This window comes from Cryptomeria japonica, chromosome 6 (assembly GCF_030272615.1).
Source record: "Cryptomeria japonica chromosome 6, Sugi_1.0, whole genome shotgun sequence".
NCBI lineage: Eukaryota > Viridiplantae > Streptophyta > Pinopsida > Cupressales > Cupressaceae > Cryptomeria > Cryptomeria japonica.
The window spans coordinates 590,867,282-590,882,962 of record NC_081410.1 but is presented as its reverse complement, the minus strand read 5'-3'; positions in this window follow the sequence as shown (position 1 = coordinate 590,882,962).

The following is a 15,681-nucleotide window of genomic DNA, read 5'->3' as shown; positions in this document are numbered from 1 at the left end:
TAATCAATTGAATATTTTAGTTCCACCTTATCACGGGGACCACCATGTGGATAAGAAATATTTTGTAATAGAATTGTGTACACCCTCTAGGGCTTGGCTTTGGTGACAAGTGTCTTTTGGCCTAAAGCTTGTTGTTCCCTTGTTTTCTATAAAAGGGAAATCAAGGCCAGAAGCTAGGGTTTTAACTTTTTTGAGAAGGACCTCTGTAAAAGTAAGTCCATTCTGCAGGGTTTGGTTAAATATAGTTTTAGAGAGTGATGAAAATAGTAGGAATTGTAATGTCATTTTGTAGAGGAAAAGTAATTAAATAGTGCAAGTTTCCTTTTCAAAATGGGTTATTCTATAATTGAAATTGTCATCTATTATCTAATAGAAGATAGCTTATGATATTAATGAAAATATGTTTTTTAATCTTTACTATCCTGTGTGCAATTTTATCTTCTTTTTAGCAAGTGGGATCAAGGGTTTCATTTGTTTGTTGCATTGTTATGATGTATGTAATTTTCCATTCTATTCTTTAGTCCAAGGGGTTAATTAAAATGCTCAAATGAGATTACAGAGAAATAAGACTTGTACTAGGATTTGATAAGTAGTTCGCGTAAGGGATGCTAGATAGAATGATATTGTAAGGCAGTATTGTTCAAGGATAAACCAACTGTTAGACAAGTTTTATCAGATTTTTAGTAACTTTTCAGAGACTTTGTAACCCAAATGAACAAGGCACTGGTATTTGCTAGCAAATGTCATTAGGTTTTCGATTTCTTGTCTATGTTCTTTATTATTTCTCAGAACAATCTGTTAAATATAAGAATATCATTTGTTGAGTTTTTATGTATTTTTTGAAAGTTGTCTCACCCATCTCATGCTCCAGCCTAAGGTTAAGGATTATTGAAGGATTTTCTATTCTTGAGAATTCTCCCTTTCTATTGAGTCCTTTTATGTGATAATCTACTTTTTTTTTTTCAGGAGATTCCCAAGTATTGTTGCAGAGAGCAAGAAGTTCACTGAAGGGAATACCCTCCTGGGTCCTGCAGAGCCCGAAGTGTAGAAGGATCTTGTATCCTTGTTGAAGTTGGTCCAAGCCTGACATATATTGATAGTTGGAGGTGACTTTCCATAGGTATTTGGAGGAATCATCTTGGTCTCTGCCTTGTGGTAGTGTAAACCCGTTTATTCTGGGAACCAACAAGATGGAAATCCAAATTCATCTTGAGCTTGTAATAACACAATACTCTTACATGTGGAGCTTAGTAATCATGGGCCCAATTTTCTTTTTATTACATAAAGTCAAAATTACACAAATGAATTTGACTTCCACATGTTGTAATACTATGAATTTTCTCTATATTATAGTTTGGTGAAACTAGAAAATGTTTGAGCCAACCATAATGAGATGATATATTGGCATTCATACCATATTAAGCATACTTGTTCAAAGATCATGCAATGTCCAAAATGTTATTTTTGTTAAATAATCAAAATTTTCATATAAATTAAGTGATTGAAATAGCCATGAATTTGTGAAGATATTTGGTCCACATTCAAAATGGAAGAACAACTACATGCAAATGTTTGCCTCACCCGTGTGATCCTTAATGGTAGATTTAGTCAATATCTATCATTTTCATTGATTTTTTTATACAATTGCCTTTATCTCCATAATTTAAACTATGAATAAATATTTGATGCAAAAAATGTGCAAAATTCAAGCTAGTAGGGAATTCAAAGACATAGTTTAGGTTTTCTAAAGGTGGTGAAAGTAAAAAATTCTTAGCCTATGCTAATATATTTGTTCTATATAGGATAATTATAATTTTCTATGGTTTAATTAAAAAAAAAAATTCATTTTAGGGCTTTGAATTTGGTAAATTATTTAGAGCAAGGGTATAATTTTTGAATTTACTTGAGAACCCTAGATTTCTAAAACTTTAAAGCCCTAACCTTACCAAATATGGTTGAAAGTTATAGGGGAGTTAAAAGGGGTTTGGATGAGGAAATTATAGCCCCCCAATTTTATGGTTAATGAAAAAGAGAAAGACATGCACAAGGCATAGGAATTTTGTCACATAAAATTATAGATGAGATTGAAACCTTTAGAGATGCTATCAACCTAATTCATAGATGGTCCCTAGTTAAGTATGGATTTAATAAATGTTCAGTTGCCAAACCTTTTAAAACATCTTAATACTAGACTTGGGTAAGATTATGGTACCAAATATCTTCATGAATATTGACCTAATTAGCATAGTAGCCAAGAGTTATTTCTTTGAAACTAGAATTATCTACAATACCAAAGGTGCAACTTTTGCTAATCTAGATAAAAATTACATGTGTGAAGTTTTTAGACTAAAAATGAATTCTAATATACCAACTAATCTTGGATCATAGAGAATATCATAGACTGAAGGATATCTATATGATTAAATGGTTACCAAATTTTAAAAAATGGACATAATAAAAAATGTGTCAAATTTTAAAGGGATGAGTTGGAACCCTTTAGTTACGATATCTCTGAGGATTTATTTTCAAGACATATTTTGCTTTGTGACAAATTTTAGGTATGGATGTCAAGACCTAGATGCCATTACATTTGATGGTGCTAGATATAGATATTTATATTTGGGATGTTAAAAAGCCTTATGATTATGCCACATTCATTTCTAATGACATATATAAGAGTTTGTTTGAGCTGACGAAGGATAGTGATATTGTCCATTTCAAATGGTATTCACTCTTGCACTGGATATTCTATTATATTTTGGTGAAAAGGTATGGTCATACATGTTGAAAATTAGGTTTTAAGATGAATAAGAAAATGTGCTATTTGATCAATAATGGACATATATTTGGGATAACAACTACAATGAGGCTAACTATGTTATATTAAATGAATTCTTCATCATAGTAGTTTTGAGCTATTTGGGGCACCATATAGATTTGGGATAAATAGAGAAAACTAGAACATTCTTAATAGGACAAGAAAATCACCCAAATCTTGGGGTTAGAAACAATTGGGGTGACAGGCTTTTCTACATTGATTCGACCATTATTAGAGTCTATGGTTCCCCAATGGCCCCTCATATATTGCCAAGGTTAATAATAGGTAGGATTACATTTTTAGAAATCATGTTGCAATTGAACTATTCTAACAAGATTCACTTTAGAAACATGAAGAAGGATTCCCTCTCACCTACAACTATCTTTTTCTTTGATTTTTATATTAGTGCTAAGTAGGTACTAGAATTATTATTCACTAAATTAAGGTCACAAAAGTTGAAAGTTGACAAGATAAGAAATTATTTTATTGAGAACTTCATCCATAATGCAATGTTTTCTACAATTTTTTAGGTTATGCACATTAATATGATCAAATTAAAAATTTGTTAAGAAATGCTCAACAAAGATTAAGGAAATAAGAAGAGAGACATGGGTCAAAGTGAAAATTTAAAAATAAAGGAGTATACCCCTCTTATAAGGGAGTTAATAATAAGATAAAAGACCCTATCTTCAAAATTAGGGTAACGATTGATAATGCAAAAAATCCACCTAGTAACACTCCTAAAGTGTCAATTGATAGGCTTAGATCATCAACACAAGAGGTTGTGTAACAACCTCTTGAATAAGAAATGTCATTACAATTAATTAAACCTTATCCCTTGGTGAATTACCAGATAGATTTTGATGACATCATGGTAAATGTCTAAGAAATAAGGAAAGTAATGAAGCTATCACCAAAAGTTACAGGTCATAAGGATAGAATGTTTGATTGAATTTTGGTATATTGATTAAGTTTTCTCCATGAAAATGGTTTAAAAACTCTCTTTAAATTGGTTTACTACTATTGTGATATAAGAGAGGCACTAACATACCCTGCCTTAGCTAAATTGTAGTGTTTGTGCTTCAAATTTCTCCTTTGCAAGAACCCACAATTTTCCCTTTTTTCCCTCTATTAATTCCATTGTGAATACTTACTAAAATGAATTCTTTTCTAATGCTCTTGATCCTTTATGATCCCTCATACCTACTATTTTAGTGTATGAGTAGAAATAAATGGCGAGCATTAATTGTGGTAGGTGAGCTTTCTTTAACACTTTGTGCCATACTTTTGAAAAGTAATGGTCTAGAAAAGTTGACAAGCCTTTTCCAAGGTTTTGGGAACATTTTTGAGCTCTAAAATGGGCTCAAAAACCTCTTTTCATTACTAAAATCCATTCTTGCAAATTTCTAGGGGTCTTAGATTTGTGAAAGGATATGATGCTTTCAAAGAGTTCACTTGAGCATCAACATGGTTTTGGAAATCTTGTTGGGCTTAGATGATGGTTTTGAAACCCATTAAATTATTTGGTGTAAAGTCTTGTGAGTCTTCTTAAATTTATAAAAGTTATGCACTTTTGAAGTTGAAAGTCTCAAGTCAGACCGCAACATAGTTGTAAAAACCTTGTTGGGTCTGAGCAATGATTTTGAAACCATGTCAAAATAACAACAATATAGATAGAAAAAACTTTGGGTTTTTAACTTAGAAAGGTTCTTCATCAAAATTTTAAAAGTTTTGAAAACCTTGTCAAAGATTGATGTGGGTTATGAGAACCTCGTGAACTTCCAACATGGTTTCAAGAATCAAAGTATGAGTCGACATGATAGGAATTTTTTTTAGAAAGTTCATAGGTAAAGATTTTTGGATTTAATGTAGTTTCTATTGATCCCCAAAAGGTTTTCACCTTTGAAGGGCAGTCCAAAAGTTTCACAGGTGTGAGACCTTGATTTTATTTTGTGGCCTATGAAACAACCTTTGCAATTTTAGAAGCTGACTCTTCATTATGAGAGAGAATGGAAAAGGAAAGAAGGGAAAGAAAGGAAAAAGATAAACTAAGGTGAAATATTGGAAGAAAATATTTTACAAAAAATTAATTCCCTTTTTGTGGAAATCACAAAGAGACACTGAATTCTAAAAGTGAGCACATCACACCACAACTCTTAATTTCTAAGAGGATAATGAAATGCACAAAGTGACTCAAACATAGGTCATAACTTTCAAATCCTCCCTTGAGTAGCACTTGTCGAGGCTTGATGGAAAGTAGAGTAATTAATTAGGATTATCACAATGATTAATCATTCTTAAAAGATTGTCTCTTAATGGAATAATCTAATTTCTAACTTGAGAAAAATGGAAGAGTAAAAGATTATATGTGATCCATCCTTCACAAATCTAACAAAAAATAGGGAAGACAAAATGAGTATGCGACAACCGATTCTAAACTAAAGTGACATAGAGCATGTAAACTTTATCAAAACAAGAAAAAGATGTAAAAAGGCATAGTCTAATGACCAACTTAAGAACAAACATGCTAAGGTCAAATCATAGATGCAAGTAACTAATCTCAAAAACATTCTCTCAATGCAAAAGTGTTGAACTCCTATTATAGGAATGCCCATAGGCTTTTAAAGAGATCATTCCTAACAATTGGAATGATTGTCACAACTGAATTCTCCTCTGCATAGTCACCATGTGTTCATCAAATAATGATGAATTTTGTAACTATCCCAAATGAAGGATCTTTTTCATCATTCTCTTCCCTTAACTTTAGGCATGAGCACCACCTAGATTGTCAATCATTTTTTAGGCAAATGGCTTTAGTATTCGATTTCCTCTTTTAGAAACCTATGATGTCTAATTCTATTTAAAAACCATTGGGTGTCTCAATTAATTTTGTTTTGGATCCATCCAAGGGCATTCCTGCATTTCCTTCTTACATCAAGGGCTTGTAAAAGCCTCACTTAGTTGATCAGTGACACTTTCCACCATGGATTTCTATAAACCTTTCATTGTCTAGATGGGCCCACATATGTTTGGGATATGTGGCACTCTGATAGGGTTTCTTGAGATAAATATTATGGTTTATCTTGGATTTCCATGAGACTTCCATGCATCTTGTGTGAGTTTTTGGTGCATCTTTCATATGGGCCCTTTCGTGAGGGGTCTTCTTTCAAAATCAAAAGTTTTTGGAGATGATGTAGGAAAATAGCTCTAACCTTTGGACATGCAGTGTCTAGATGGAAAATCTTTAAAACTTCTCATTGTTTCTTTAGTTTTCCATGAGGCCTCCATGTGGAATATCTCTGAAAAGGGATCCTTTCAATAGCCATGCACCTAAAATAGAAAATTAAGGCTGCATGGATCATAGCTTAATCAGATATAAGTGTAGCTTAATCTAGTTGTAATTGAAGAATCTACAACTCTTGGCAGGGAACCTTCACTCATGGAGGGTGAATCCATAAGCTTTAGTTTGAAATGATTTTGCCATTCCATTACAAATTTCTTTGATCAGTTGTTGATGATGGTTCGAGAAACAATTTTATCATTGAATATGTCGATCTCTTGAGAATTATTAGCTTGTTTTGGATCTTTTTTTGCTCCAACTTTTCAAAATCTATAGGTTAAAATGCTAATGATCAAGGAACTAGTTAATTAAATTAAGAATAAATCATACCCATCTTGATCTTATCTTCGAGACAAAAGAAACCTCATTACAAGGATGCATGTCCTACTAACGTAGATCAAAATGTATTAGAAATTTTTTTTTTCAAAAGATATGCATAGATGACAGAAGGAGGATGCTCCAGTGAACCTATAATGGTAAGGTAATAAACTAGGAGACAAGCAAAAGCTTGGACAAATTAAGAATGTATTCAATGATGGTCATGAATATGTCCCTTTTCTAGCAATTATAACACAATACTTCCACCCTTGAGAGAAAAATGAAAGACTAATGAATTTGGATCTCTGATTTATAACAAAATATTTAGATTGATCGATTAAAGATAAGAATCTATATGTTAGGAATTCATCACTATAGAGAGTCTATGCATTTGTTAAGGGGAAGAGAATCAATTATGTGTGTACCATGTTTAGTTATTTACTCTTTCTATAAGGTGAAGAAGAAAAAGGGGACACATCGGCATTAAGATATGTAGTTTAGTTATCCCTTATAGCTAACTAGATGGAGCCTTGCTGCTAGACAAACATCCATAGCCCTGACAAGGATATTGCTCTAGTTTCTGATGGACCTAGTGTTGAAAAAAACTGGGTGTTGAGAGGGGGACAAATTAGCATACACTAAAACTTAATCAGATTAAATATTTTACTTAACATTAATTCCATCTACCTTATGCATGAAAGTAAATAACTAAAACCATAAAATTAATCACGCAAAAACACATCCACTAAAATATTGATCATAGTTCAGAATTTAAAAAACATCATAAACTATCTTCATCATTGCTTTGATATAGTTTCAGACAATTATATTTCTTCATAATCACTTCATACAACACATACAACTCTCATCCATGTTCAGATAATGATCCTATTTTTAAAATTGCAATTAAAAAGACATCAATTAGGTTGGCCTAATTAGATGTAATGTACAAATACAAAATAGTCAACCAAAAACAAACTCCAATGCAAATGGAAAAGGGAAAATGAGACATATGAGACATCATTTCATGTAAACACACCTTCCTATCCATCCTAAATCATCATCCAAATATTTACATGTCATTGCATGTATCAAAATATTATAGGTCCAATAAAAAAGATAACATTGTCAAAGTGCACCACCACAACTTGCTGAAACTCTAATGTGGACCAATAAGAATACTTGTGGATTCCCAATATAAATAAAAAAATATCTACAAAATCAAATAATCAATCCACATCACTAGAATACTAGTAGGTATAGGAATACAATGCATTCTTGTACACAAACACCAGAACAATCACACTTGAATGAACACCAACTGTAGATCCAAGAAACCAACACCAAAGCTCTGGAATCTTTAGGATATGTCATTATAAGCTTTCTAAAACAACCACAAAGAGATTCCACACATCTGTATGAACACATAGATACCCCACTATAACTATACTATACTAAATGACATCTAGAATAAGGAATGTAACCAAGTTGCACATCCAGATCAACAAGTTTGACATCAATGACAACAAGAACTCATATGTGCAACAATCTCCCCCCTTGTCATTGATGGAAACACTTATTGCAACTCCAAAATCATTCCCTCTTTAACATCAAATACAAAGGGCACCTTATTACAACAAAATTCAATAGACTACAAACAACTCCCCCTATCTACAACACTCCCTCAAAACTGAAGATCAAAATTGTGACACCAACTCTTCCGCATATGTACATAAACAAAGCTATCTTTCTGGAAAAACATTCTAAGTACCTTACTGGGCTAGGGGCATGATGCTCTTATGAATTAACTTTATCTAAGCCTAGAAAGTATCCCAATCAACTTTTGTAGATACCAAAATGTTATGCTGACTCTCCCTCTTCAAAAGAAGATTCTTTGCCTCTTCACTACTTCCTAGTAACTTCTCTATCTTGCTTAACTCCTGATATAATTTAAAATTAATGTTCACCATAGTGTTGAGGTGCATGTCTATAATATCTCTTAGCTGGTATAAATCCTTCTTGATCTTCTCCTTTTGAATTATCAACAAATTAAGATCTATGTGTGGGCCCTCTAATTGAACTGTTCCTTTACCGTCTCCATCTTCCTTAAAGTTCACTAACTTAGACAACTCTACAGTTTGAGTCTCAAAAAAAAAAAATGATTTTGTATCTCTTGAGTAGTCTCAAGACACTTGTGACAACACTCATATACTTCTACAAAACTATCTACCTTCTTCTAAAAAATACTTATACTCTCTTGTAGTCGGGTATGTGCATTTGCACACTTATTTTCTAACTCTTAAAACCTTTTCTCCTCTTTCTTCTTCTCAACATCCTTGAAAATTGTAGCTTCCAAATCAGAAGGATGATCTTTTCACTTCTTAAGAAAAACCTATAGCTGCTTCACATCACTTAGTGATTTATCTAAAGTAACCTCAAAATGTCCATCTTGAAGAAGCTTCAACATATCATTCACCAAAATAGTGTAATCTATAATGCCCCACCAAGAACCCTGAAGGAAAAACCCACAAGGTTGAAACATTTTTTTTTTGTAAAGTATAAACATAATGAGTGCATTTACACAACATGCACAATAACACAAGCAAAATACTTACACCAAAATTCCTTAAGGGTTACCAACGAAGAATTAAAACCACAAGATAAATTCCACAATTACCATTAATCCACATATACATCATTAACTCAATAATCACAAGAATCCATAAGCAAATAAAGATACACCATTGAAAGGTTGAAAGGATACAATATAATTCCACTTCAATAAGCATGAACACATATCATAAAGGAAACTGATACAAACATCCCAACATAGGATTACATTTCTCTTCCAATACATAGCTTCTCAATATACATATAAAGATACATCTCAACCAAATACAAGGTTACATAAGATCAATATTACAATGACCACATAGGTCTACAAATAACAATAATCTCTAAACATGAGATGAAGCATGAGCCACGAACCACAGGAACACCTGTGAATCCAATCCTCGCATGAAGGTACAAACCCGAGCATCCGATGGGAAGTGACACTATCATCCGACCATGTAATTCCCAAATTGGAATCACCCCACTGTGCTATGAGATAGTTGAGAACCCTCAAACAAGCATAAGCATGACATGGTTGACAAAGCAATATGACTCCATGATAGCACAATACGACTCCACAAAATCCAGGTGACTCAACATCACAAATCCACAAGTGAACAAAAAGAGAGAGTGTCATTGCATAGCTTGATGGTTACCTCGGTAGGCTCTCCTAGGTCCTAGCTCTCTGTCCTGGTAATCTCTCCCAAACCTCTGACTATTATGAGAAAGCCAAGAGAGTTGCAAAAGGTTATTATGAGGACTTGAGAGCATTGTAGAAAATTAGAGACTATTGTAGCAAGAGCAAGAGAGAGAGAAAAATAGAAAGATGTGAGAGCTAAGAGAACTAGAGAGATTGTATCAAGGAATTAGAGAGAGAAAAGAGAGAAAAGAAAGATTTAAAATGAGATAATAGGAGGGAAAGAAGAGGTCGGTGATCCATCTAGAAGATTCCAAGTTGTTTCCACCGACAAAGATAGGTGACAAATGTCAAAATGTACATGATTGACATTTGAATGTTAAGATATTGTGGGAAAAATGTGTGGTGCATGGATGTCAGCACGATGCAATAGTGTCCAAATAAATCATGCTAAAAATGACAAGTGGCAAGAGAAACATGTGGTTAACATGAAACAAAAGCTGAAGGATAGCTGTTGAAAGGTGTCTTGAGCATCTTGAGAGGGAAAAGCCCGATGTAAGGGCTGAAATGAGCCTACTCAAATTCTATGGGAATGGACACTAAAGTGGTTACAAAAGATGTATGTCAAATTACAAAGCGGTATGCAATTTTTGAAACTACATTTTCCCCCACTTTAGAAGGCTTATGAATGAACATGAATATGCATGCTAAAGGAAATCTATTGAACACAAAATAAAATCATGATGCCAAAAGGATACTATAGAGGAAGAAAACAAATATTTGAGCCAAGGAAGCATGCTCCCAAGCCGAATACCTACAAAACAAATGCATTATATAGAAGAACCTACACAAGAGAACAGGGTTAGAGAAAAAGAAAATCCTAAGGCAAAGGGGTTAGAACATGATAAAGAAATAGATAGCACACACACAAAAGCATAGAACAAAGAAACTATGATCTTGAATCAACAAAGTAAAAGAGACCTCGATGTAAAAGGTTGCTTAGTACCATGCGTCATCCCCAAAATAATAAGAAAAAACAAGTAGAGGAATTCTAAAACAAAGAGAAGAATGCAAGGATTGATAACTTTAATGAAGAATGCACCCATAAGTCAAAGAAGCAATCAATGTTGAAGAGATAGTACATTACCTAGACACTAGCTTGATCTATCACTAGTGGTCATATAGATATGATGACAATCAAAAAAATAAATCTAGCAAGTTGTGTTATGCCAAATGATCAAAGATAAGTGACACCAACCTTGCTCAAACAAAAGGCCACTACTGAAAGATAAGTAGTACCAAACTTTCTATGAAGGAAGGCCACTACTAAAAGATAAGTAGCACCAACTTTTCTCTAAAGGAAGGCCACTACCAAAAGATAAGTAGCACCAATATTGCTCAGAAGGAAGGCCACTACTAATAAGGATAAAAATATAGAGGCTAGGTAGAACCGACCTCACTATGGAGGAAAGAAACTACCGATAAGATAGATTTTGATGAGCCATAGAGGAAGAGAAGTAGATAGATAGTTACCATGATAGGTGAGAGATAGAGATGCACCATTACAAATGAAGAAGGGGCAAGATAAGAATGAACAATGAGTTGAAATATGATAAAGATCAAGATAGAGATATACCTTGATGTCACGTTCTATGCAAAGAAGAACAAGAAGGTGTATCAATACACGAAAGATCAATTACACCTGATTGATGATGTTTTTGAATCTTGTCATTCAAGTCCTTACATTCACTAGTGGAATGGCCAAGAAATTGATGGTATGCACAAACAAAATGTTTTTCTTTATTATTCTTATAAAACTTCTTATGTGTAGGAGGAGGAAGAGAAATCAAGCGGTATTTAAGAAGCCGCAACAAAATAAGCTCTTGATTAGATAAAGGATGAGGAGTAGGAATCAACCCTTTCTCTTGGGGAGAAGAGTTTGACTTCTCACAAGAAGAAGAAGACATAGGAACATTAGAGAATGAAGGGGATGATGACAATAGAGAAGCTTTGTAACCTAAACCCATACTGAAAGAGTGTAATTTTGATTCCAAAGGGACCTTAACTCCTTGACCCATGCACCTAAGACCATCTCCTTTGTACCCATACTTGGAAGAAATATTGAATCCTGGACCATAATGTGATTGCAGCTCCTCCAAAGAGGCATGATCACCTTTAATAGTATAGCCAATGGTGTTCACATGATCCCACAACACAAAAGAATAATAATCTTTTGTAGCGGGTGTGAATGATACTTTTGGAATGTTAAGGTGGATAGGGTTGACTTTATATTCTCCAATGAAGGAGCTTGTGAATTTTAAGGATCCCCAATCATCACCAAGAAATGCATTTGATTGAGAAGGAGATGGAGTAGGAGTAGACTTAGGACTTTCTACTTTAGGAGGATATTTTTTAGGGACAACCTTCTCATGGGTTTCCTCTTTAGGAAGATCCATTTGAATAGTTATCGGCATATTAGAAGATAAAGATGGAATATAGTTTTGAAAGGTAGGTGTAATCGAGGCATGAATAGTTGCTGTGAATTGACATAAGTGCATAGCTTCAGGATTAACCTTGATTGTAACTACTTGATTGTTAGCAACAAACTTAATAGAACCATGAAGGGTAGAACTAATCTCACCTGAAGAATGAATCCCAAGGTCTACCCAAGAGAATATTGTATGATAAAGGTCCTGGCATAACATGTACCAGGATTGGAATAGTAATTGGTCCAATCTTTATAGACAAAATAATAGTTCCCAAAGTGATTTTACCAGTATTATGAAAACCACAGATGAACATAGATGATGTAGCAAGAGACTTAGAGTCCACTTTGATTTTGGGCAATAGATCTAGACTAAAAACATTGAGTGCTGAACCAGTATCAATGGGAGTCCATCGAATACCAATACCGTTACTAGAAACGATTATCATTAATGGATCTGCTTACTTTCTTACTTCTAGAGGCAGGAGTTTATGTGGATAGAATGTAATATTCGATGAATCTGCACTAACATGATTTATCAACATATTTATATATGAAGGCCTAACAAAAGAAGGCAATGAGATCTTCTGAAGAGCTTCTTGTAGCATACCTTGATAAACCAGAGCATTTTGAAGAAAATCCCAAAGTGAGATCTTAGCAGGAGTAACATGAAGTTGCTCAATAAGATCATAATCATTAGGTTGCTTAACAAAAGGCTTAGGTGTTTGAGGAAGATCTAACTGAGAAGGTGGTCAAGAAGTATTAGAGTGATCATCAATTTTCTTATTTCTGCGAGTATTATAAGTATGGGATACCATTATATAAGAAGGAGCCTTAGATTGTGTATATCTCATAAAAAGATCTGGTGAGTCAAATTCAAAAGGAACACCATCAATAGATTTTACCTTCTTTGGAGAAGGAATAGCTGCAATCACATGAATGATTGGTCTCTTAGGCCTTTTAGGGACAACAAAGACAAATGACATTCACTAACTTATTATGATATGTAGAAGATTTAGATGAAGGAATTTGCTCAACAACAACCTTTGGAAAATTAGATATGAGTCGAAACTCATCATTCACTAATGCATCATCTCTAGAAGAGAGTGCACTAGAATGAAGAGATGGTAGAGTAACATTAAGAAACGTGTCAATGATTTTATCATCTTGTAACAAAATATCCTCTGAAATAGAAGATATATTACGAGAGGGATGAAAGGCATAAAGTGACATAGGTGGAGCTAAGTCACTATAACAAGCATGAAAAGGAACATCATTAGCACTTTGAATAAAGCAAGAAACTAAGTTAATAAAAGAATATAACATATGAATTTTAAAATTAATAAACTTAGACTTAAGAAAGAATGCATAAACAAGTCAGCCGAAGGTTGATGAATCATTAATAAATTGACGGTATGGAATGGGGTTCAAAGCAACACCTCACTTTTTTTTTTAGAAGAAGGGGAAAGATTTATAATTGTCCTTTTTTTAAGAGGGTGGGATGCTAAATGCTTGAAGAAATGATAAAGAATGATTTGAAAATAATATATAAGTGTTCACATCGGGTTCACCAAAATGTAGAGGTGGGAATTTGTTACATCTAAGATGATGAATCTCAAAGAACAAACTATCCACCAATACCTCACTTAAATTGGTTGTAAGGGTGAAATAGGGGATAAAAATAAAAAGGTAAGCTAACAGACTGCAAATAAGACTCCCAGACGACTCTGTTGAGTCTCTATCCTTGGGACAAGCATGCAGATCTAGGACACTAACACAGTTGGTTGTTGTCCTACATAGACAGAGCACATAAACTGTATGGGGGTGGTAGGTGCAATTATAGTTTTAAATACATGTGGAAAAAAAAAAAAGAGCTAATAACACATAATGCAAAGTATTAGAATAAATTGAGAAGAGGGAATGAAGGAATCTCACAACCGGTTCATGATTGAATCCTCCCGCTAAATGATCTCCTTCCTATGACTATAAACTTGCACAGAAGCAAGAAGGAAAATTTTGGGGGTTGTATTTTGGAGTCTACCTCAGTCAGACCCCCATCTTGGTGTTTTGACCTCCATAGACAACCCAGATAGATAGATATATAGATAGATCAAAATACAAATAACTAGAACAATGAAATGATTAAATAGATAGGGGATGTGATAAATCCTAAGATGCTCAAAGATGAGATAGATAGAGTGATAGAAAGATATTACTAAAGAGGCTTGAGAAAGCCAAGAGAGTTGCAAAAGGTTATCAGGAAAACTTGAGAGTGCTGTAGGAAATTAGAGACTTTTGTATCAAGAACAAGATAGAGAGAAAGAGAAAGCCATGAGAGCCAAGAGAACTAGAGAGATTGTATCGAGGAACTAGAGAGAGAGAAAAGAAAGATTTAAAATGAGATAATATGAGGGAAAGAAGAGGTTGGCAAGCCGTCTAGAAGATTCCAAGATGTTTCCATCGACAAAGATAGGTGACAAGTGTCAAAATGCACAAAACCGATATTTGAATGTTAAGATATCATTGGATGAATGCACAGTGCATGAACATCAGCACAATATGCTAGTGTCCAAAGAAATAATGCTAAAAAATGACAAGTGGCAAGAGAAACATGTGGCTAACATGAAATAGAAGCTGAAGGATAGTTGCTGAAAGGTGTCTTGAGCATCTTGAGAGGGAAAAGGCTGATGCAAGGGCTGAAATGAGCCAACTCAAATGCTAGGGGAATGGACACTAAAGTGGTTACAAAAGTTTTAGGCCAAATTACAAAGAGGTATGCAATTTTTGACACTATAGAGCCTTCCCTAGGCAGTAAGCCTTTTTGTTTTGAGAAGTGAGCTCTAGGTAGTGTGCCTGAATGCATGTGCATTTCCCATTGCAATACTTCTAATAGAGTATATCTATATTATGGGTTCATCCCTTACCAAGTTTCTGTGTACAAAATCTTGGTGTTATGTGTGTTTATGATGTGTTGCTGATTTATGCTTTCATGTTTAATTATCAAATCTGAGAATAAGTTTAAGTAGTGTGAGTTTTTGTGACAACTGATTCACCCCCCCTCTGAGTTGTTTGCCCTATTTTCATCAGCAGGATCTCTTCCAATTTCCCACAAGTTCATAATGATTTGGCTATCCTTGGGGATTGTGTTGCCTTCTACCTCGTAGGAGTTTTCAACTTTATTTGGGACCATCAGTGGAATAGGTGGATGCAAGTGGAACACTCCTTTCACTACTACATGAAGGTATGGTGATTGATCTATGTCACTTTCCTCTACTTTTCTATTATGACTAACTACCTATTCCAATTCTTGTTGGACCCACTTCATTATATTTGGATTATGAATATGTTCTACCATAGCCCATTCTATTGTAGTAGCAGTGGTTTCGCTACTAGCCATGAACAATTCCTGCCACAAATAAAAATAGTTTAAAATTTATTGCAATATTTTTAAATAGAAGATCACAAATCTT